Consider the following 26,015-nt stretch of genomic DNA (forward strand, 5'->3'; position numbering starts at 1 on the left):
TCAAGGATATTGAGGAATCAGAAATAAATGCTGGCTTTGCCAGCGATGCTCAAATTTTGTTGATGAATAAAAAATAACTGTCTCCATTTCAACAGTGCTTCTGAAATTGGCATTTAATGCACCATCAAATGCTGTCTGAATTATTTATTTTCTGTGATTTATCTCATGTCTCATCATGCTTGAATCCTACGAAAATAAACATTGAATAGTTTTTGGTAACATGTGACAAATGTGACATAAAATATGTTGGATTTACTATTATTTTCTCAGAGCAATAAGTGACCACACTCTGTGGCCACTTAATTCTAAGATGTGACTACTGCTGTCTATTATCTGTACACCCACCATCCATATAACCTTAACGCTCCTACCCTTTTCTGGCATGCTGCTCACACACAGGGTGACTAGAGTGCCATTGCTCCTTCACACACTCACAAATGCAAAGCGTACACTTTATGTTTATGGAGGGAAGATACACAGTACCTCCCTTCACGCCTGTAGAGCTTTCCCTCTAGTAATCCCAGATCCCCCCACCTCCCTTCAGGTATGCAGAGCTGAGACCAGTGATTCCCCCCTCCCTTCAATGATGCAGAGCTGAGACTCCTGTAATCACCCCCTCCCTTCAAGTCCGCAGAGTTCAGAACCCTGTATATCTGGACTTACCTTCACTGTCGAGTACTCCTGCTTCTGATATCCCGTCTGCTTTTATGTTTGTGAACGGGAAGACACATAATGGCCGCCTGTTCAATGTAAAATGTGGGTGTGGAGCGAGAAGCGGTGGGACGCATAATCTGGAGAGGTAGGTAGCATTTTACATATGATAATCGGAGTGCCGCCACCGAACGGCAGATGGGATGGGCCGCACCGAGATCCCCCCACCGCCGATAATATGCGGCGGGTCCTTCGACACTGGGGGTCGAGGCAAGCTTCTCCCAACAGAATTTTACAGGCCCCCCACCACCCCCCCCCACTGCTGCAACCCATGGCGGAGGGGCTGGTAAAATTCAGCCCTATATTGCCATTCCTTCAGCATCATTGGGTCAAAATTCTGGAACGCCCTCTCTAACAGCACTGTGGGTGAAAGTTTTAATTTGCTTGAGTTCCAAAGTTAATCTGATTATGAGAATTTGGATTTGGGTTAACTGAGATTAGTCAGAACAAAGCAAGCAGCAACCATAGCAGAGATGTTGGCTACATCCCATGTCAAGGTGCGAGTATCAGATATTAGTCCGAACAATGGAAGCACCCAAGCAGTAGCATTTAACTATTTGGGATTGTTTAGGTCATCTTGGTCCTTTTATAAAATTAACTGTTTAACAGTTAAGGCATCAAGACAGCCCTCATGCAAGTCTGATGGTTGGATGAGTAGGAATTCACTTCAATACACTTTCTGAGCATCATGTGATAGAACTCACAAAGAAAGGGTACAGAAATATCAGGAGAGAGTCCTTTCTTGGAGAGAGAACACAGGACAGCTGAAGGGATAACATTCAAGATCTCTCAGAACAGTCAGAGGGACAATATCTACAAATTTTATCACCTTAGGTTTGCAAGAAATAGGTTGTATGAATCTATTGTATAACAGTAATTGTTATTAGCATTGATAGTGTTATTAGTATTGGTGATGGAGTAATAAATTTGCATTTGGACAACACACCTGAGCTTGTATCATGAGGAATTATTTAATTGTGTTTTAAAGGATTTCCTAACCGTGTACCTACTCCACATGGACTGCAGCGGTTCAAGAAGGCATCGCACTACCACCTTCTCAAGGACAATTAGGGACTGGAAATAAATGCTGGCCTTGCCAGCAATGCCCTTATCCCCTGAACAAGTTTACAAAGGGGGCGTAGGAGGATTTGACCAGAGGGATTGGTACCCAGCAGCCTGAGACCACTTTATACCCAAATGTAAAATATTGTGTCATAACCATCCAATAATTCAACATTTTGAAAATGAAGATCTTTGCAAACGGGTCAGATCATTGAAAGATAAAAGGTAGTGATTCCATAAAAAAGGAATCAAGGAAAAATAAAAAGAAACAGAAAAGTAATAAAATATTCAAATAACGATTTGCCGATGGGTAAATATACCCTAGGGTATGATACCACAGTCCTCTGTTCAATCCCTGGTCTGCGCTGAGTTCATTCATTTCAGTTGGGAAAGCAATGGAAGAGAAAATAACTGATGGTATCCACATATTATCCAGTGACTACACTGGACTGTAGGAAGATCCACAATATGGTAGATCTTGCTTACTGATAGAAGATGCTCTGTGGAAATCCAAATATGGAATATACAAGGTTTCTCAGTCCACAACACTATGACAGGTTGGTTTCGGCAAGTGTATTTTAAAGTATTTCAGCCTCACTGTTTTCAAAGTTAATATAGAAGACATATCTCAACTGTATTATATATATTATATGCTGACTATATTATACCCTGCCTGGATTATTTATAAATTACTTGGATTATTATTTCTTAGTAACCATCTATTGATTGATTTGGCACCAACACTCAGTTTTTTGTAATTGTTTATCCTGCAACATTGATGTCCTTGCTCATCAATAACACGGATAACTGACTGAGATTTGCTCATTTCAATTAAAGAAAAAAAAGGACCCAAACTTAAATGAAATGACCCCCTACAACTTCACAGGAGATATATAAAATAATTAATAATATGCCTATAGATCTTCTGGGTAATGCTTATGGTGAGGTGGAATATTTTTAAGAACTGAGGTATTGTTCCATTACTAGAGACACTGACATATTAGCATCGTGAATAGCTCTGGAATCTGGAGGGGGTTCTGGGGTCTGTTTGTATTAGCAGCATTTTGAAAAGGCCCAGTAGACTGGTGCAGGATTCTAGGGTTACAGGGCTATAATCAGTGGCAGGTTCTGAAACACTGAGGCAGGTCCTTGTTTATGGCAACACTGGGAGAGGAGCCCTGGAATCATATAAGGAGGAGGTCTCAGGGCTTTCAGACAGGAAGGCCCACGACTGAGTGTTGCAGACAGGCACATTACAAGGTCCAGGACTATGCGCTGAGGGACGCACTAAAGCTTGGGGCAGCCACTGCAAAGGCTAAATGGGAAAAGACCACTGTGTAAGGTCCTCCCACCAAAGTGAACAGATGGGTTGGACCCATGGGAAACCCCTCGGGCTGTATACACCAAATATGGTTTTACTGTAAAATGTACCTGGCAGGTAAAATGGAATGGAAGGGTTGTAAGGCAACTCACTCCTGTATTGAAGAAAACTGATTTCCTTTGCACATTTTGGAATGTCAACTTGGTGCTGTTTTGAACTCTTGTATTTTTTTCCAACAGATTTTTATGAATAAAATATATTTTGCTAAAAAAAGGTCAGAAGGCAGTTCTGTGATCAGGAAACTACAGGCCAGTTAGCTTAACATTTGTCAGAGGGAAAATGTTAGAAGCTATTATTAAAGACATTATGGCAGGGCACTTACAAAAAAGAAAAATCAAGGTAATCAGGTAGAGTCAACATGGTTTTGTGAAAGGGAAATCATACTTAATCAATTTATTTATTTATTTAGAGATACAGCACTGAAACAGGCACTTCAGCCCACCAAGTCTGTGCCGACCATCAACCACCCATTTGTACTAATCCTACATTAATCCCATATTCCTACCACATCCCCACCTTCCCTCAATTCTCCTACCACCTACCTATACTAGAGGCAATTTATAATGGCCAATTTACCTATCAATTTCTTTGAAGTAGTAACATGTGCTGTGGATAAAGGGGAACCGGTGGATGTATTGTCCTAAGATTTCCAGAAGGCATTTGTTAAAGTTGCTGCATCAAAGGTTATTGTGGAAAGTAAAAGCTCATGGTGTAGGGAGTAACATATTGGCATGGACAGAAGATTGGCTAGCTAACGAGAAACAGAGAGTAAGCATAAATGTGCCATTGTCTGGTTGGCAAGATGTAATGAGTGGTGTGCCACAGGGATCAGTGCTAGGGCCTCAACTTTTTTACAAGTTATATAAGTGACTTGGATGAAGGGACCAAAGGTATGGCTGGTAAATTTTCTGAAGACACAAAGATAGTTAGGAAAATAAGTTGTAAGGAGGACATAAGGAAGATACAAAGGGATATAGATAGGTTAACTGAGTGGGCAAAGATCTGGCAAATGGAGTGTAAATGTGGGGAAATGTGAAATTGTTCATTTTGGCAGGAAGAATGAAAAAATAATTTAAAAAAAAATTCATTCATGGGATGTGGGCATCACTGGCTAGGCCAGCATTTATTTCCCATCCCTAATTGCCATTGAGAAGGTGGTGGTGAGCTGCGTTCTTGAACCACTGCAGTCCATGTGAGGCAGGTACACCCACAGTGCTGTTAGGAAGGGAGTTCTAGGATTTTGACCCAGCGACAGTGAAGGAACACTGATATTAGTTCCAAGTCAGGATGGTGTGTGACTTGGAGGGGAACTTACAGGTGGTGGTATTCCCATGTATTTGCTGCCCTTGTCCTTCTAGTTGGTAGGGGTCGTGGGATTGGAAGGTGCTGTTGAAGGAGCCTTGGTGCGTTGCTGCAGTGCATCTTGTAGATGGTATACACTGCTGCCACTTTGCGTCGGTGGTGGAGGGAGTGAATGTTTGTGGATGAGGTGCCAATCAAGCGGGCTGCTTTGTCCAGGATAGTATCGAGCTTCTTGAGTGTTGTTGGAGCTGCATCCATCCAGGCAAGTGCAGAGCATTCCATCACACTCCTGACTTGTGCCTTGTAGATAGTGGACAGGCTTTGGGGAATCAGGAGGAGAGTTATTCGCCACAGGATTCTTAGCCTCTGACCTCCTCTTGTAGCCACGGTATTTATATGGCTACTCCAGTTCAGTTTCTGGTCAATGGTAGCCCCTAGGATGGTGAAAGTGGGGGATTCAGTGATGGTAATGCCATTGAATGTCAAGGGGAAGAGATGGTTAGATTCTCCCTTGTTGGAGATGGTCATTGCCTGGCACCTATATGGTACGAATGTTACTTGCCACTTATTAGCCCAAGCCTGGATATTGTCCAGGTCTTGCTGCATTTCTACACGGACTGCATCAGTATCTGAGGAGTACGAATGGTGCTGAACATTGTGCAATCAGCGAACATCCCCACTTCTGACCCTATGATTGAAGGAAGGTCATTGATGAAGCAGCTGAAGATGGTTGGGCCGAGAACACTACCCTGAGGAACTCCTGCAGTGATGTCCTGGAGCTTATATAATTGATCTCCAACAACCACAACTATCTTCCTTTGTGCTAGGTTTGTCTCCAACCAGCAGAGAGTTTTTTACCCTGACGTCCATGGACTCCAGTTATTCTAGGGCTCCTTGATGCCATACTCTATCAAATACTGCCTTGATATAGGGCAGTCACTCGCACCTCACCTCGCATTCAGCTCTTTTGTCCATGTTTGAACCAAGGCGTTTCTTGATATAACGCGGAGTGAATCAAATTGGCTGAACTCTGGCATCTGTGATGCTGGAGGCTTCAGGAGGAGGCCAAGATGGATCATCAACTTGGCACTTCTGGCTGAAGATTGTTGCAAATGCTTCAGCCTTATCTTTCGCACTGTTGTGCTGGGCTCCCCCATCATTGAGGATGGGGATATTTGTGGAGCCACCTCCCCCAGTTAGTTGTTTAATTGTCCACCACCATTCAAGGCTGGATGTGGCAGGACTGCAGAGCTTAGACATGATCTGTTGGTTATGGGATCACTTAGCTGTCTGTCGCATGCTGCTTACACTGTTTGGCACGCAAGTAGTCCCGTGTTGTAGCTTCACCAGGTTTACAGCTCATTTTGAGGTATGCCTGGTGCTGCTCCTGGCATGCCCTCCTGCACTCTTCATTGAACCAGGGTTGATCCCGTGGCTTGATGGTAATCGTAGAGTGGGGGACATGCCAGGCCATGAGGTTACAGATTGTGGTTGAGTACAGTTCTGCTGCTGCCGATGGCCCACAGCGCCTCATGGATGCCCAGTTTTGCCTTGCTAGATCTGTTTGAAATTTATCCCATTTAGCACGGTGATAGTGCTACACAACACGATGAAGGTTATCCTCAATGTGAAGGTGGGACTTTGTCTCCACAAGGACTGTGCGGTGGTCACTCCTACCAATGCTGTCATGGACAGATGCATCTGTGGCAGGCACATTGGTGAGGACAAGGTCAAGTATGTTTTTCCCTCTTGTTGGGTCCCTCAGCACTTGCCGAATACCCAGTCTAGCAGCTATGTCCTTTAGGACTCGGCTAGCTTGGTCAGTAGTGGTGCTACCGAGCCACTCTTGGTGATGGACATTGAAGCCCTCCACCCACAGTAGATTCTGCGCCCTTGCGACCCTCAGCGCTTCCTCCAAGTGCTGTTCAACATGGAGGAGTACTGACTTATCAGCTGAGAGGGCGGTAGGTGGTAATCAGCAGGAGGTTTCCTTGTCCATGTTTGACCTGATGCTATGAGACTTCATGGGGTCTGGAGTCGATGTTGAGGGCTCCCAGGGCAACACCCTCTCTACTGTATACCACTGTCCTGCCAACTCTGCTGGGTCTGTCATGCCGATGGGACAGGACATACCCGGGGATGGTGATGGCAGTGTCTGGGACATTGTCTGTAATGTATGATTCCGTGAGTATGACTATGAGAAGGCTGTTGCTTGACTAGTCTGTGGGACAGCTCTCCCAACTTTGGCACAAGCCCCCAGATATTAGCAAGGAAGACTTTGCAGGGTCGACAGGGCTGGGTTTGCCATTGTCGTTTCCAGTGCCTAGGTCGATGCCGGGTGGTCCGTCCCGTTTCATACTTTTTTATTGACTTCGTAGCGGTTAGATACAACTCAGTGGCTTGCTAGGTCATTTCAAAGGACATTTAACAGTCAACCACATTGTTGTGGGTCTGGAGTCACATGTAGGTGAGAACAGGTAAGGACAGCAGATTTCCTTCCTTAAAAAGTGAACCATATAGGTTTTTAGCACAAATCGACAATGGTTTCAGGGCTATCATTAGACTAGCTTTTTTTTTAAATTCCAGATTTTATTAATTGAATTTAAATTCCACCTTCTGCTGTTTTGGGATTTGAACCCATGTCCCCAGAGCAAAACCCTGGGTCTCTGGGTTACTAGTCCAGTGACAATACCACTCTGCCACCTAAATGCAGAGAGATTGCAGTGCGGTCTGGGTGTCCTAGTGTATGAATCGCAAATGTTTTGTATGCAGGTATAGAAGGTAACTAGGAAAACTAAAAATGCCATTTATCATGAGTGGAATTGAATATACAAGTAGGGAGGTTAAACTTCAGTTATAAAGGGCATTGGTGAGACCACATCTGGAGTACTGTATACAGTATTAGTCTCCTTATTTAAGGAAGGATCTAAATATGTTGGAAGCAGTTCAGAGAAGGTTTACTAGACTAATACCTGGAATGGGCGGGTTGTCTTATGAGGAAAGGTTGGACAGGCTAGGCTTGTATCCACTGGAGTTTAGGAGAGTAAGAGGCAACTTGATGGAAACATAAGATCCTGAGGGGTCTTGACAGGGTGGATACATAAAGGACGTTTCTCCTTGAGGAAGAATCTGGAACTAGGGGTCACTATTTAAAAATAAGGGGTCGCCCATTTAAGACATATGAGGAGCAATTTTTTCTCAGAGGATCGGGAGTCTTTGGAACTCTCTTCCTCAACAGTGGAAGCAGAGTCTATGAATATTTTTAAGGCAGTGGTAGATAGATTCTTGATAAGCAAGGAGGTGAAAGGTTATCGAGGGTAGGCAGGAATGTGGAGTTGTTACAATCAGCCATGATCTTGTTGAATGGTGGAGCAGACTCGAGGGGCCGAGTGGTCTACCCCCTGCTCTTAATTAATATATTTGTATGGTCACAAGCATTGGGAATATGGCTTAGTGGCATGAACACAGAGGGGCCCTGGGATCTAGGACCGAAGAAATTTGAGGGAAGTCATGGAATCCACTTGGACTGGGGAGGGTGTTTCAATCACTGGGGATCCAGAGTTTGGAAATATTTGTGTTGCTGGTATGTAGCAGTAATAAGGTAACAGATTCCAACTGCCTTTTGGGTGAAGATAGGCCAAGGAGAGTGGGATCCAAACTGCCCTTGGTGTCTTTACCATCATTCCCAACCTCTCACACTGGACACCTGTTAGCCTCCTCACCAACCTGAAAACAGGTCTTTTCGTACCCACAAATACCCCACATCCTTTTCACATTGGAAGTTGGTTCCTATTCTTATGCTACTGCCTTAAAGTATCAATGAATATTTTCTGCTTCTTGATGTATCTACCCTCTCAAATGCATGTACAAGATCCCATGGCACTATGTCAAAGAGGAGGGGAGTCCTGGCCAACATTTATCCCTCTACCAACATCATTAAAACAGGTTGTCAGGTTATTATCACTTTGCAATTTGTGGGAGCTTACTGTGCGCAGGTTGCTGCCTCTCCTACATTACAGTAGTCCAAAAGTACTTAATTGGCTGTAAAACATTTCAGGATGTCCTGATGTCATGAAAGATGCTACATAAATGCAAATTTGTTCTTTCTTTTTCCCTTTTAAAATTAATGATGAAACATCATGGGCTGGGTGATGCAATTTCCCAATGTGTGCTTCCAGTTTTCATGAGGAGAGTAGAAGCAGAATATTTACTATTCAGTGTACTATTAGTGAGTTTGTTGAAGTAGGTCTGAACATTTCTTTGGGGTGGATTTGCCACCAGAGGAGAATCAGAGAAAGACTTCTACCAATTGCCTAAATCTTGATATGACTCTGACCCATTTTCCTGGGTCACAACTCATTTACTAAACATGGAAATAGTTGTTTGGGAGTACAGAACTTGAGTATTGCTGAAAATAAAGATACGTTGCCAAAGCTTTTCATCTTGCACTCAGCAGGACAATATGCAAGAATACCAATGTAAGGGAAAGTAACAATTTTATACTGTATGAGAAGAGAGTACTGATTGGTTGGCAAGTGAACTCTGATTCTCCATGGCAATGCCGCTAACAATGCACCAGTTAATGGTGACTGACAATTAACTACCAAGCTTGGTTTGAAATTTAAATCAGGCAGCTTGACTTTGATTGGTCAAGGCATTGCCCTGAGGAATGAACCAATGAATGGCTGTCACTTTTGTTTAGCTGAAACAGGAGCAATGCTTATACATATTCTTTTTGTCTGCAAAGAACAGGGCCCTGTGTATTAATATATGTAGCTTCCAGTACGTGCAAATGCGCCACACTGAGCCCTACTGACAATCTTAAATTGGTTGTCAGCGCAATTCTCAGCACACTGAATTTCAAAAGTTCCTTAAGCTTCTAAAATGGCTAAGAACAAATTTTACCTGAATATATAGAAAGTTTTTTTTTAAAGAATCATTTTCAAAGCTTTGTAAACTGTTCTCAATCATTTTCTACATCCAGAATGTAACATATACCCATTTTCCTGGTCAGATCCTGAAATCATTCCGACCTAGGTTTAACAAATAGAAATAACAGCTGCAGCAACTTGCCAAGGCTCCTGTGACAGCACCTTCCAAACCTGCAACCTCTACCACCAAGAACTAGGGCAACAGATGAATGGGAAAACCACCACCTGCAAGTTCCCCTTCAAGTCACACACCATCCTGATTTGGAACTATATCACTGTTCCTTCACTGTTGCTGGGTCATAATCCTGGAACTCCCTTCCTAACAGCACTGTGGGTGCACCTACACCACATGGACTGCAGCGGTTCAAGAAGGCAGCTCACCACCACCTTCTCATGTGCAATTAGGGATGAGCAATAAATACTGGCCATGCCAGCGATGCTCACATCCCAAGAATGAATAAAAACAAAAAGAATTCATGGGTGCCCCACAAGAAGTTCTGACTTAAACAAACATTCAGTAATGAGGAAGGGAAATCAATTACATTTTGTTTAGGACACAGAGCACTGAAAGGAGAGAAATTTTCTGCCTGTCTCAATGATTCCATTCAAGACTTCTGCTGTCAACGTGGTCATAACTTAGTAAAGGCTAGTATTTGCTTTCTGAATTATTGCAAGTTATTGTTATGGCAATGAATATAGGAATCTGTAATGTAGTTGGAGAATCCATATACCTCTGAGGTCTTTAACAGCAGTTTAAGCTGGATTCTTTCAAAATATTGGGGCAGATTTTATTCTGGGAATGGGGTTCTTGGTGGCAGGCGGAGCACCCTCTGTCGGACCCACATTGCAATTTAACAGCTGGCAGCCAATTAACTGCCCACTGTCGAGGACACCATCCCTTTAAGGGATGGGTTCCCGCCTTCAGAGCTGCTGGCCAATCAGAGGGCCAGCAGCTCTGCAGTACTGGCAGTGCCACTGGGAGCAGTGGCCATTGCCAGTACTTCAGGAGGCCCTGCAATACTGAAGACATCAGATCTGGGGACAGGTAAGTGGGGTGGGGTTTGCCAGGGCCATTCAGGCAGGCATTGGTGATAGGGTGGGGTGGGGATGGGGGTCTTCCTGGGGGGGGGGGGGGCATCTATTGCTTTTGGAGGGGCCCTGAAGGGGCCATGGATTGGCCCCAGACTCCTCTAGGAGGTTACCAAAGTCTCTCTTGATGGCATCTCCATGCAGCAACAAGCCACTCTGTTCTCCACAAAATTGGAGTGGAGGTGGAAAGAAGCCCTTAATTGGCCACTTAAGGGCCTCAATAAGCCTGGGCAGAAAGGTCTTCCCTGCCTCAGACAAAATGGCAGGGGGCCTGGGCAATGTCAGGAACGACGTCCCTTGACATTTTATTTGCCCCCCCCACCCACCTCACCTCCATCTCCAAGGCAGGATATAATCCTGCCTACTGTTTTCAGAGATTCAGTGCACAGAGAAATAGTGGTGTTTGTACATTTACCAACAGCCAGTGCATGGAAATCGGAAAAATTTTAAAACTGCATGGGCAAGAAATAGAACATAAATAAATGTAATCGCTACGTTAAGTAAAAAGTGATATCATTTTGGATGAAAAATCCTGCAAGGCTCATTGACGTCAGTGTGCAACTATCCAGGACATGCTCCCAGTACATCAGGCTCCATGCTGGGAGTGAGTCATAGAGTTATACAGTACAGAAGCAGGCCCTGTGGTCCATCGTGTCTGTGCCGGCCATCAAGCACCTAACTATTCTAATCCCATTTTCCATCATTTGGCCCATAGCCTTGTATGCTATGGCATTTCAAGTGCTCATCTAAATACTTCTTAAATGTTGTGAGGGTTCCTGCCTCTACCACCTCTAAAGGCAGTGTGTTCCAGATTTCAACCACCCTTTGAGTGAAAATTTTTTTCCTCAAATCCCCTCTAAACCTCCTGCCCCTTACCTGAAATCTATACCCCATGGTTATTGCACCCTCCGCTAAGGGAAAAGGTTTCTTCCTATCTAACCTATCAATGCCCCTCATAATTTTGTATACCTCAATCATGTCCCCCAGTCAGCCTCCTCTGCTCGAAGAGAAACAACCCTAGCCTTTTCAGTCTCTCTTCATAGCTGAAATGCTCCCGCCCAGGAAACGTCCTGGTTAATCTCCTCTGCACCCTCTCCAGTGCAATCACCTCCTTCCTATAGTGTGGTGCCTAGAACTGTACACAGTACTCCAGCTGTGGCCTAACTAGCATTTTATACAGCTCCATCATAACCTCCCTGCTCTTATATTCTATGCCTCAGCTAATAAGGGAAAGTATCCCATATACCTTCCTAACCACCTTAACTACATGTGCTGCTGCCTTCAGTGATCGATGGACAAGTACACTGTACTTCCTAGGGTCCTACCATCCATTGTATATTCCCTTTCCTTGTTAGTCCTCCCAAAGTGCATCACCTCACACTTCTCAGGATTAAATTCCATTTGCTACTGCTCTGCCCACCTTACCAGCCCATTTATATAGTCCTGTAATCTAAGGCTTTCCTCCTCACTATGACACCAATTTTCATGTCATCTGCAAACTTACTGATCATGCCTCCTATATTCACATCTAAATCATTAATGTACACTACAAACAGCAAGGGTCCCAGCACCGATCCCTGTGGTTCCACTTGCAAAAACAACCCTCGACCATCACCCACTGCCTCCCGCCACTAAGCCAATTTTGGATCCAATTTGCCCTGGATCCCATGGGTTCTTATCTTCTTGACCAATCTCCCATGCAGGACCTTATCAAATGCATTACTGAATCCATGTAGACTACATCAACTGCTTTACCCTCATCTACAAAATTCAATCACGTTATTAGACATGATCGCCCCCTGACAAAGCCATGCTGACTATTCCCGATTAATCCCTGCCTCTCCAAGTGGAGATTCATCCTGTCCCTCAATTTTGTGATAGCTTCCCAGCCACTGTTGTTGGCCTCACCAGCCTGTAATTACCTGGTTTATCCCTGCTACTCTTCTTGAATAATGGTAGCACATTTGCTGTCCTCCAATCCTCTGGTACCACTCCTGTGGCCAGAGAGGATTTGAAAATTTGTGTCAGAGCCCCTGCTATCTCCTCCCTTGCCACATATAGCAGCCTGGGATGCATCTCATCTGGGCCTGGGGATTTATCCACTTTTAAGCCTGCTAAAACAGCTAATACTTCCTACCTTTCAATGCTAACTTGTTCAACTGTATTACAATCGCCCTCCCTGATCTCTACACCTACATTGTCCTTCTCCATAGTGAACACAGATGAAAAGTAATCATTTAAAACCTCACCTATGGCCTCCAACTCCACACACAGATTGCCGCTTTGGTCTCTAATGGGCCCTACTCTTTCCCTGGTTATCCTCTTGCCCTTAATATACTTTATAAAATGCCTTAGGATTTTCCTTTATCTTGCCTGCCAGTGTTTTTTCACTGTCCCCTCTTCGCTCTCCTAATTTTAAAAAAGTAAGTACCCCTCTACACTTTCTATACTCCTCTAGGGCCTCTGCTGTTTTCAGCGCTCTGAGTCTGCCATTAGCCTCCTTTTTTTCCTGATCCAATCCTCTTGATCCCTTGACATCCATGGTTCCCTGGACTTGTTGGTCCTACCCTTCACCTTAACGGGAACATGTTGGCCCTGAACTCACTATTTCCTCTTTGAATGACTCCCACTAGTCTGATGTAGACTTTTCTATAGGTAGCTGCTCCCAGTCCACTTTGGCCAGATCCTGTTTCATCATATTGAAAATCGGCCTTCCCCCAATTCATTACCTTGATTTCCGGTCCATCTTTGTCCTTCTCCATAACTACCTTAAATCTTACAGAATTATGGTCACCATCCCAGAAATGCTCCCCCACTGACACTTCTACCACTTGTCCGGCTTCATTCCCTAGGATTAGGTCCAGCACTGCCCCTTCTCTTGTAGGACTTTCTACATACTGGCTTAAAAAGCTGTCTTGTAAACATTTTAAGAATTCTGCCCCCTTTAAGCCTTTTGCACTAAGACTATCCCAGTTGATATTGGGGAAGTTGAAATCCCCTACTATTATTACCCTATTATTTTTACATGTCTGAGATTTGCCTAAATATCCGCTCCTCTAGCTCTCCCTGACTGGAGGCCTGTAGTACACTCTCAGCCAAGTGATTGCCCCCTTTTGTGAGTTTGCAAAATTTATCCTGATGACGACATCAAAAATAAATCAGAAAAATTACATTAAAACAAAGGAAAATGATACATTTGACTTCGGGTTCTGATCTGCACCCTGAAGGTAATTAACCTCTAACGCTGCACAGTTCCTTCAACAATTAAATTCTGATTCACCTGAGGCTCGATTTACCAAAAGGGAAACAACATTAGCAGAATATTTTGTAATAGATAGCATAATACTCATCTCCTGATAAAACAGTGTTCCAGTTGATGTACCGTGAGCAGCTGCACAGGACTTCTACAAATGGCAGATGTTTCTTTCATTGTGCATCCATAATCACATCAAAAATGTCAGACTTCTAATAGGTGCAAAGCAATCTGTACATTGACCTGGAGCCAGAAATTATAACCAATTTACCAACGCCCAATTAACCTGAGCATTTTATAAACTGCTACAATTATCTGGATTGCCACAGAGCATACTTAAGCTGTGGCCTTTAAACATTCTGGATTAACAGATAAACATCGCAACAATGGTCCAGATTTTAGACTACATATGGGCAATGCAATGGGAGATGCTCTATATTTTAAATATTTAAATACCAAAATAAGACATTGAAACAGGAAACATGCAAACACATAATGACAACCGTCAGCAAAACAAAAGGAAAATGATTTTGATGTGATTTTCACCTATTTGTTCTCCCAATTAAAATCAATGGGGAGAAGTTTATCTCTTTGTCTGGTAGAAATTAGGGTAGGGGAGAACAAATAAAATGAAGTGAGACAATTTTCTTTCTGATCTCAATCTGGCCAACTGCAATTTTAACTTGCAAGAGGCAAAGACATCTGCCGAAAGCCAATGGGGTCCTCTTTAAATATGTAGATAGGGCTCCGATTATGTCATTGGGAGATGATCTTCTATTTTAACCCGAGGTATCAGCAGGGTAATGAAGGTGGCTTCCATTGAATTATACCCCAGCATGAGTCATCACCTTCAGGAGAGTAGGTTGTAAAAAACAACGGAAAAGAAACAAGTCTACATTTTTATACCATGCGTCAGTTGTCTGCTTAGGTTCACAGACAGTCGGCATAGTGCATTACATATTCAAGCACACCCAAAAATGGTCAGCTGATGTTTTTTTTCCTATACAAATATGGCATCAGTGCACTTCCAGCTTATGAGGGCATGCTTCCTCCTGCCATATTAATGGTGTAGGAGGCCATTTAGAGCCTGAATTGGCACTGCAGGATCCAATTTCTAGGTCTATGACCTCATACACTCGCTGTGAAAAAGATTTTCCTCGTGTCACTTTTGCTTCTGTTACCAAGTGCTTTAAATCTGTGCCCTCTCATTCTCAATCCTTTTAATATAAAACACACTGAAATATGACAACACAGGCCCTGAAATTCCCAAGTGCCTGATGCACCAACAGAAGTGTGACAGGGCCACTGATATCCAAGTACACTGACCCCATCAGCCAGTCCCAGAGATCAGCTGCTTTGCATAATGCTAGGAGCAATATGAGGCTATGAGCTCCATTCACAGTATGATAGATATACTGGGTGGCCAAAAAACTCAAATGGGTGGAGGAAGGCAAGAGCTCACTGGATTTAAAGGAGTGAGGAGACTGGTTGGAGGGAATATAACAGTTGCAAGAGGAGGACAAATACAGGCTTCACATTCTTCTGAGGCTGATGTTAGAATAGTTGGGAAGAAGCCATCAAATGCAAAAACTTGGGTCATCTTTAAAAAGGTGGCTGTGGTACATTGTAACTCAGACCTTGGGTTCAGCAGTGTTGGAAGGAGTTTAATGATCTCAAAAGGTTGGCAAAGATAATTAAGCTGCTGAGTGCAAGGGGTAAGGTGAATGATGGGGTGGGTGAATCAGGAGGGAAAAGATACTGCAGTCTCTTGGTCATCATCACACTTCTCTTATGTTTCTCAATGCTTCTCAATGGATGAAAAAAACACTTCTGAATAAGTTACTTTGAAAAAGAAAGACTTGTATTTACATAGCACCTTTCACGACCACTGGACGTCTCAAAGCACTTTACAGTCAATGAAGTACTTTTTAAAAAAAATTGCAGTCACTGCTGTAATGCAGGAAATGCAGCAGCCAGTATGCACAGACTAAATTCCTATGAGCAGCAATGTGATAATGAACAGATAATCTTTTGTGATGTTGATTGAGAGATAAATATTGGCCTGGACTCTAGGCATAACTTCCCTGCTCTTCTTCAAAATAGAATCATGGGACCTTTACATCCAGCAGAGCAGGCAGATGAGGCCTTGGCTGAACATCTCAGCTATAAGAAAGCACAGCACTGCATTGGAGAGTTTGCCCAGAATTGGGAATTGAACCAGGAACTTTACAACTGAGCCATAGCTTGTTGTGTGTTTTTTTTAATTCATTCTCAGGATGTGGGCATCACTGGCAACAGCAACATTTTTTGCCCATGCCCAATTGCCCTTTACTGAGTGGTTGCTAAGTAATTTCAGAGGGCAATTAAAAGTCAACCACATGCTGTGGGTCTGGAATCATATATAGGCCAGATTGGGTAATGATGATGGATTTCCCTTCCCTAAACGGTATCACTGAACCAGATGGAGTTTTAATGACAAACCAGTAGTGACATAGTCACCATTACTGATACTAGCTTATTTTTATTCCCGACTTTTATTTAAATTATTCAGCTGTCAAAATGGGATTTAAATTCAGTTGCAGCTCATTAGTCCAGCCCCGAGGCACCTAATTCCAGTAACATAACCACTACACTCCCTACTACATCTTATAAGGAAATTGGTAATTGGAGAGACTGAAGAATCCACAGGAACATAGGACTTAGGAGCAGGCCATTCTGCCCTTCAAGCCTGCTCCACCATTCGATAACAACATGGCTGATCTCGTTGTGATCTCAACTCCAATTTCCTGTCTGCCCCCCCATAACCCTCGACTCCCTTGTCCATCAAAACTTTCTAACTCAGCCTTGAATAAATTCAATGACCTAGCCTCCACTGCATTCTGGGGAAGAGAATTCCACAGACGAATGACACTTTGAGAAAAAAAAATTCTCCTCATCTCAGTCTTAAAAGGGAGACCTCTTGTTCTGAAACTGTGTTCCCTAGTTCTAGTCTGCCCCACAAGAGGAAACATCCTCCTCGTATCCACTCTATTAAGTCCCCTCAGAATCTTAAGATTCAATAAGATCACCTCTCATTCTTCTAAACTCCAATGGATATAGGCCCAACCTATAAGATAAGCCCTTCATCCCTGGAATTAGTCGTGTGAACCTTCTCTGAACTGCATCTAATGCAATTATATCCCTTTTCAAATAAGGAGACCAAAACTGTAAGCAGTACTCCAGATGTGGTCTCAAGATCCTGTACAGGTTCAGTAAAACTTCCCTACTTTTATACTTGATTCCCCTTGCAATAAACACCAACATTCCATTTTCCTTCCTAATCACTTGCTGTACCTGGATAGTACCCTTTTGTGATTCATGTGCCAGGACACCTAGATCCCTCTGTACCACCGAGTTCTGCAATCTCTCTGCATTTAAATAGTATTCAACTTTTCTATTCTTCCTGCCTAAGTGGACAAGTTCACATTTTCCCACATTATATTCCATCTGCCAAATTTCTGCCCACTCACTTAACCTTTCTACATCCTTTTGTAGACTCTTTACATCCTCTTGACAACTTACTTTCCTTCCTATCTTAGTGACATCAGAAAACTTAGCTACCATACATTCAGTCCCTTCATCCGAGTCATTGATATAAATTGTAAATAGTTTAGGCCCTTTGCCACTCCACTGGTTACATCTTGCTAACCCGAAAAAGACCCATTTATTCCTATTCTCTGCTTCTTGTTAGCTAACTAGTCCTTTATCCATGCTAATATGTTACCCCCGACACCATATGCACTTATCTTGTGTAGTATGCTCTTATTTTGTGCAGCATTGACCCTACATCTGTTTATGATGTTATTTCTCTCCCTTTCTGTGGTCTTTCCCCCTCTCATTTTTTGTCTGTGCAATTCATGCTTTGTATAATTAGCTCCATGGTAGGATTGCTCACATCTGAGGAAACAGTTGTAGATTTAAGTCCCACTACAATTATCACTTTTTATATGCTGAAACTGCACTAAGGAAGTACTGCCTTTCCCATCCTTCTTTTGGATGGGAAATTAAACCAAGGCCCTGTCTGTCTGTTCAAGTGGACATAAAAGATCCTAAAGCACTACCTGAATAAGAGCAAACCATTTTTCAAACGGTTACAGGAGGATTCCATTGACCAGTCTTGATGTGCATTCTGCACCAAAGCAGCAATTTTATTGAAATGATTGAAACACTTTGAGCTGTTACAACAATATGAAGAAATGAATGCAAAAACCATAAAATATCTAAAAGCAATCATAATAAATAAATAACAAAATGTGTACAAATTGGACATGGATCAACACATTTAGGTTAAACAGGAACTTATTGGAATTGATCAGAAACTCACTGAATGTATATTGCCTCTGGCATCTCCATCCCTAATTGCCAGGTCACAGTTGATACCACAAACTGGCATCACCCTTTATTCAGATGAGTTAATAGGAGTAAAAGGATAGGAAAACAGGACTAAATAATTTCAACTTTGGTTGATTGTCCTCTTGCCCCAGCCGGGACTTCTCCCAGCTGTAAATAATAGCTGAGGAGGAGAGCTCAGGTTCTTGGTTCATTTCCCTCCGTATCTGCTCAAATTATTACTGCTCCGAGGGATTTTCTACAAGTGGCAGACCCAAGGTAGTGGCAGTAACGGTCGCGATGTTTGTAAATAGAGGGATAAGTAACCTCCGTTACCTCCAAACTAGCATTTCAAAGGCTCACCTTCGAGGCTTCAGTGTTGGTTTAAGCCTCAAACCATTTTCCTTTCTCTGCAGGATTTTGTTGCCTCTAAAAATGGAGATAGTCTTTCATAACACCAAAATGGGAAGGAAAAAATTGCAGTTTATTTTACAGAAACATTTAGAGTGACACTATTAGTGCTCTGCATGAAGTTGAGAAATATATTTAAAATTGTCCAGTGATTGTAATGTCAAAGAAATAGGCGTTCTGAAAGTTGAAAACCAATGACAATTGGTTAGCAAACATGTAGCAGAAATCTTCTGTCATGATATGCAAGTTTAAATGGTTTTGGCAGGCAATGAGCTGAATTTAACCCTGCAGCGACATGCAGAGTGAGGGCAAATATATCTGCGAGAGACTTACATTTCACATCCTCTGAACATTCCGAAACACTTCACAGCCATTAAGTTATCAAGTGTAATCACTGTTATGAAGGCAAATGTGCCAATTTATGCACAAATACAATTGAGATCGATAACTAACTAACTAATCTATTTTTGATGGTACTTTTTGACTGATGAATGCTGTCTCACTTGGGCGGCACAGTGGTGCAGTGGTTAGCACCACAGCCTCACAGCTCCAGGGACCCGGGTTCAATTCTGGGTACTGCCTGTGCGGAGTTTGCAAGTTCTTCCTGTGACCGTGTGGGTTTTTGTCGGGTGCTCCGGTTTCCTCCCACAGCCAAAGACTTGCAGGTGATAGGTAAATTGGCCATTGTAAATTGCCCCTCGTATAGGTAGGTAGGTGGTAGGGAATATGGGATTACTGTAGGGTTAGTATAAATGGGTGGTTGTTGATTGGCACAGACTTGGTGGGCCAAACGGCCTGTTTCAGTGCTGTATCTCTAAATAAATAAATAAAATCCCAGCTGCACCAATGTAAAACTGACAGGATTTTCTCCCTCGCAGTAGTGGGCTCTCTTTCAGTGGAAGGAATCCTGCTAGAAATTAAGGAAAAAGGATTGGGGTGATCACAGAATTACAGAACAGGAGGAGGTGGCCATTCAGCCCATCATGTCTGCACCGATTCTCAATGAGCAATCCACCTCATGCCATTCTCCCGTCTGCTTCCTGTAACCCTTCACATTCTTCCTTTTCAGATTATAGTCTAATTTCCTTTTGAATACCTCAATTGAACCTGCCTCCACCACACTCTCGGGCAGTGCATTCCAGACCTTAACTACACGCTGCGTGAAAAAGCTTTTCCTCATGTCGCTTTTGCCAATCACTTTAAAATTGGTGCTCTCTTGTTTTTGATCCTTTGAGTGGCAACAGTTTTTCCTCACCATTCTGTCCAGACCCCTCATGATTTTGAATATCTCTAGCAAATCTCCTCTCCGTCTTCTCTTCTGCAGGGAAAACAGTCCCAACTTCTCCAATCTATCTTCATAACTGAAATTCTACATCACTGGAACCATTCTCGTGAATCTTCTCTGTACTCTCTCCAATTCCTGCACATCTTTCCTAAAGTGCGACGCCCAGAACTGGAAGTAATACTCCTGCTGAGGCCGAACTAGTGTCTGATAAATTCAGCATAACCCCAGAGGCAGACACTGAGCCCCATCACTGCAGTGATAATGGGTTCTCCCTCTGTGCTGAGATTTCTGGATTATTCCTTCAATAACTATCTTGAAAGGAATCCAACATTTTTTTTTAAAAACACGTTCCACTATCACTTTTACCTAAGACTATGTGAAAGTAATTTTGCATATATTTCCTCTCAATGTGAAGTTTCAGCTTTGGTTTAATGCTACTATTCTTGTTTTTGACATTGAGAGTTGGGGTGGGGGGTAGGGGGGGGGTGTAAACTCCAGTTCACAGACTTGCCCATATAACTTCAGTACAGCACTCCCTCAGTACTGTGCTGTCAGATGTGCTATCATTTGGATGAGCAGTTAAGTTGAAGCCCTGTGTATCCGCTCAGTTAAATTTTAAAGATCCTGTCACTATTTGAAGGGCAGCATAGTTGTCCTGGCCAATACGTAAACCTTCAACCACTACCACTGAAAACCAGATTAGATGGTTACTTATCTCAGTTCCTCTTTGTGGGATTTTGTTGTGCACAATTTGGCTGCTGTACTGGCTCACATTAAAAAAAGAGTGACTGCACTGCAAAAATACCTGACTGGCTGTGAAGTATTTTGGGATATTGTGAAGATGTGAAAGATGCTATATAAATGCATGTTCTTCCTTTTCTGTATTTTTTAAAGGAGGTTAGCATTAGATAGTTACAATACATACATGCATATTTATAAGATGGCAAATGTCTCTAAGCACTGATGTTGAAATTTTAATCTTGGTTACATTTTAAAGGGACATTGTGTAGTTTTATGAATTTGCACACCAGGGTCACACATTACAAATTTGGGTGCAAAGGTTACTGACCCCCACAGAATTTGCTGTCCAAAATAGATGAGAGAACAAATTGGTAAAATACCATATTGTATCACTGAAAAATGTTCATTAAACCTTTACGGTACAGTTTGCATATATGTAACATTGATGTGATCCAAAATATGACCATGACATTCACAATAGTTATCACAAAATCCCGAATAACGAATTTAATTAAAAGTTTATGGCAGATGAAACTTCATGCAGGGAAGGATGAAGTGTTGAATTCTGATGGGAAAGAGAGGCAGTGTAAACTAAATAGTACAATTGTTAAGGTGGGGGAGGGGGTGAGGTGGTGCAGGAAGAGAGAGACCTGAGTGTGGTTGCCTAAGCATGGTGGAAGCAGATTCTATTGGATCTCTACTAACAAAGAAAAAATGTGCAGTGCTAAGGAGAGAGAGTGAGAGTGAGAGCAGGCAAGTGGTATTAGTTGGTAGTTCTTTCAGAGAGCCGGCATAGGTACGATGGGCCAAATGGCCACCTATGTTGCCTGCTCCTATCATTGTTAGTAAATCAACACCAGATCACAAAATAATGCATGCAAAAGTTTCATCTAAATGGATCCAATACCCATCAGGTGGCTGCTGTCATGTGGCAAGACATGCTGTTTTTGACAGAAAACCCTCAAAAAAGGGTTATCAAATTGTTTTAAACAAGTTTAATCAGTTTCATGGAATGCATGGTAGAGAAGTTTAACAATAAAGAAGCTATTAATAGGCTGTGAGACATGTTTCCCTAACAGCTGCAGAGTATGGAATGTGAGAGCCTGTGTCTGGTTAACACAGGGCTGCTCAAATATCCTCTCACATAAACCTAGGCTTTGTACCGCCCTCTCTAGTACTTTTCCATTTGCTGGTATTCATATGGATATGGAGAGTTAACACAGTTTACACTTGAATCACATTCTGTACACATGCAGCCCAAGGCAATTTAAAAGTTAAAAACATAACTGATGGGGCCCAATTCTGACCTTTATAAGTAAAGGAATTGCTGGAATACTACCTTGAACATTCCGTAGCAGAATTTATCATTTCAAGCAACTCTGTCAAATTTGATTTAAGTAAGTGCAACTTACTGTTTGCTTTTTTTCCCCATTTGAGATATTTGAGCATCTATGGCAAGCCCAGCATTTATTGCCCATCCCTAATTGGCCTCGAGATGGTGGTGGTGAGCTGCCTTCTGCAGTCCTTGGGATGTAGGTAAAACCACAGTGCTGTGAGTGAGGGAGTTCCAGGATTTTGACTCTGACAGTGAAGGAACAATGATATAGTTCAAAGTCAGGATGATGTGACTTGGAGGGGAACTTGGTGATGTTCCCATGCGTCTGCTGTCCTTCTAGGTGGTAAAGGCCATGGGTTTGGAAGGTGCTGTCGAAGGAGCCTTGGTGAGTTGCTGCTGTGTATCTTGTAGATGGTATGCACTGCTGCCACTGTGCATTGGTGGCGGAGAGAGGGAATGTTTAAGGTGATGGATGGGGTGCCCATCAAGCTGGCTGCTTTGTCCTGGATGGTGTCTAGCTTCTTGTGTTGTTGGAGATGCACCCATCCAGGCAAGTGGGGAATATTCCGTCACATTCCTGACTGGTGCCTTGTAGATCGTGGACAGGCTTTGGGAGCCAGGAGGGGAGTTATTCGCTGCTGAATTCCTAGCTGCTGACCTACTCTTGTAGCTACAGTATTGATATGGCTGGTCCAGTTGAGTTTCTGGTCAACAGTGATCAGAATGTTGATGCTGGGAATTCAGCGATGATAATGCTGTTAAATATCATGGGGAGATGGTTAGATTCTCTCTTGTCGGAGATGGTCATTGCTTGGCACTTGTAGCACGAATGTAACTTGCCACTTAATCAGCCTAGCCTGAATGTCATCCAGATTTTGCTGCAGGCAAGGACTTCTTTGGTATTGACATGTTGCAAATGGTACTGAAACGTGGGCAATCAGCGAATGTTACCATTTACAACCTTGTGTTGGAGGGAAGGTCATTAATGAAGCAGCTGAAGATGGTTGGACCCAAAACACTATCCCAAGGAACTGCTGCAGCGATATCCTGGCCAGGGATGATTGGCCTCCAACAACCACAGATAAAAATTGAAGGCAATCTCTCTAGTCAACTATGCTGAAAAGCACTTGAGAAAGACAGAAAGCTGTCAGAGCTGTTGGAGTTAGCAAGATTGCTATTGCACCAAGATTACAAATCAATTACATCATAGAGAAAGTGAATGATGCTAAACCATTCCAGATCTACTGAAGTTGAGGCTGTTCGCAGTAACTAGCACATTCAAAGTTCAACTCCTGTGAACATGGTTCATCGCACATGTGCCAGGAAACTACCTGCAAAGTAACAGCCATGTCGACAAACAGAGCTACAACTTATCCAAAGAATATTTGCACTGCAGTGCTTACCCACACTGGACAGAATGTCCTGCTGCTGGTAAAACAGTCCAAAGCCTGTGGAAAACTCAACCACTTTCCTCATGTTTGTCACTCAAAATCAACTAAGACCAACACCAAACAGAAGGGTGCCACATATGGGTAACACAGCAAAGAGGCAAGAGAGTGTAGCCAAAAGTAGTGGCAGATGACCTTGAACACACTTTTGTCCTCCAAGACACAGTGACAGTGACCATTGGCTTTTCGGACAGAGTTGTTCTCTTGGATACAGGAGTGTCTGTCAAAATCATGGGAGACAAAACATTCATTCAATCAACATCAGGATTGCCCCATTCTCTGCAAACCAAGGAATACAAAAAAAAAATTCCCTTACAATAGTAACAAACTGCTGAAAGTTCAGAACTTTTGAAATGCCACTCTTATTCAAAGCCACTAGAATGAAAGCTGAATTCTGTTTCATATCTGGAGAATGTGACATGCTTAGTTTCCACACAGCAATAGATCTGCACATGTGATTCCTTTGCATAACAAAAACCATTCTTGAACTGTATGTTTAGTTTAGTTTAGTTTAGAGATACAGCACTGAAACAGGCCCTTCGGCCCACCGAGTCTGTGCCGAACATCAACCACCCATTTATACTAATCCTACACTAATCCCATATTGCTACCAAACATCCCCACCTGTCCCTATATTTCCCTACCACCTACCTACACTAGTGACAATTTATAATGGCCAATTTACCTATCAACCTGCAAGTCTTTTGGATTGTGGGAGGAAACCGGAGCACCCGGAGAAAACCCACACAGACACAGGGAGAACTTGCAAACTCCACACAGGCAGTACCTGGAACCGAACCGGGGTCCCTGGAGCTGTGAGGCTGCGGTGCTAACCACTGCACCATGCTGATAACTTTCCAATACCAGTGAGGCTGTTATGTGCAAGCTGCATGTAGACCCTAATGTGCCCCAGGTACGCATCAACAGTGACGAATACCATTTCAGGTCATGAAACAGACAGAGAAGGAACTTCAATGACTACCTGACCTTGATATTATTGAGAAAGTTGGGAATGAGCCTACCCCTTGTGTCTCACCCAGACAAGTTGTCAAGAAACCCAAGAGTGAGAACCAGATTAAAATCTGTGTTGATGTGATCACCAAACCAAGCCATACAATGAGAAAGACACTTGACACTGACAATCGATGACATCATAGAGAAAGTGAATGGTGCTAAATACTTCAATAAACTTGACCTCATTGCAGGATACCATTAAACTGAGTTCAAAAAAGAATCAAGATATCTTATTGTATTCTCTACTCAGATCAGACTTTTCTGATACAAGAGGAACAACTTTGGTGTCAATTCAGCAGCTGAGGTATTCCAGCATTTGATTCAATCTGCACTTCAAGGACTTGAAGGCACACTGAACATCAGTGATGACATTTTCATCTATGGCCACACCGAAAGGGAACTAAAGACATGTACATGCCTACAGTGTCTCAGAGAATGTAACTTCATCTTGAACAAAGACAAGAGCTTATTTAATAAAATCAGAATTGAATCCTTTGGTCCTGTGTTCAGTGGTGAAGTAATCACCAGATCCATGGAAAGTTGAAGCCATGGCAAATGCTGTGAATTCTACAAATGTGCAGGAATTCAAGAGTCTGCTAGGACTTGTCATATACTGCAGTTGTTTCATTCCTGACCTCTACACTATCTATCCCACTACACGATCTGGCAAAAAAAGAGACCAAGTGGGAATGGACAAAAATCACACAAATAGGCGGTACACCAGATCAAAATGATATTTGTCAGCAAGCTGCACAAAAGCCTATTTTGACCTTGAGAAAACCACTCAGCTAGTTGTGGATGCAAGCCCAGTTGACTTATGTGCTGTTCTCATACAGAAAAGACAAAGCAGGTAACCCATCAATCGTTGTGATGGCAAGCAGATTGTTAACACCCGTAGAGCAACATTATTCACAAGCAGAGAAAGACGCGTTCTCAATCACATGGGGTATCTTACACTTTCATCTCTACTTATATGGAAGGGAATTTAAAGTAATAACCAATCATAGCCCACTAGTGAGCTTGTTCAACAATTCACACAGCAAATCATCTACTTGAATGGAATGTTGGATACTCAAACGACAAGTGTACGGGTTCCATGTTGAGTATCAGCCAGGCAAGCTCAAGCCAGCAGATTATCTTTTGCGACATCTGCTACCGACAATCGGTCTTACTAGTTGAGAGGAAAAGGTTGCTGAAAAATATCTGAACTATGTAAGCATAAATGCAGTGCCAAAGTCACTAAAGCTAGCTGACATCAAAGCAGTAACAAAACAAGATGAGGCTTTGCAATTAAGTATGAAGGCTATAGCATCATGAAACTGGAAAGACGTGATCGACAAAGCGTCTACAAATGACATTGCTCAAACACTACAAGGTCTTCACAATGTTTGAAATTAGCCCGTTACAAGATCAGATGTGGTTGTATTATGCAACAAGTGTATTATCATTCCACACTCACTGGTTTTGACAATTCCCTGGTGTCCTTCATGTGCTCAAACAACTCCTTAGGAAAAGATATGGTTCTCAGGAATTGAGCACAAAATTAGTGTTTGCCATGTCAAGCAACCACTGTCAAATCTTCATGATCCTCTCAAGATGTCTGAACTACCTCCAGGACCATAGATTGAAGTCAGCGTTGACGCCGCAGATTTGCCCACAGGTGAACACCTGCTTGATGTCACT

This window comes from Heterodontus francisci, chromosome 12, assembly GCF_036365525.1.
Source record: "Heterodontus francisci isolate sHetFra1 chromosome 12, sHetFra1.hap1, whole genome shotgun sequence".
NCBI classification, from domain to species: Eukaryota; Metazoa; Chordata; class Chondrichthyes; order Heterodontiformes; family Heterodontidae; genus Heterodontus; species Heterodontus francisci.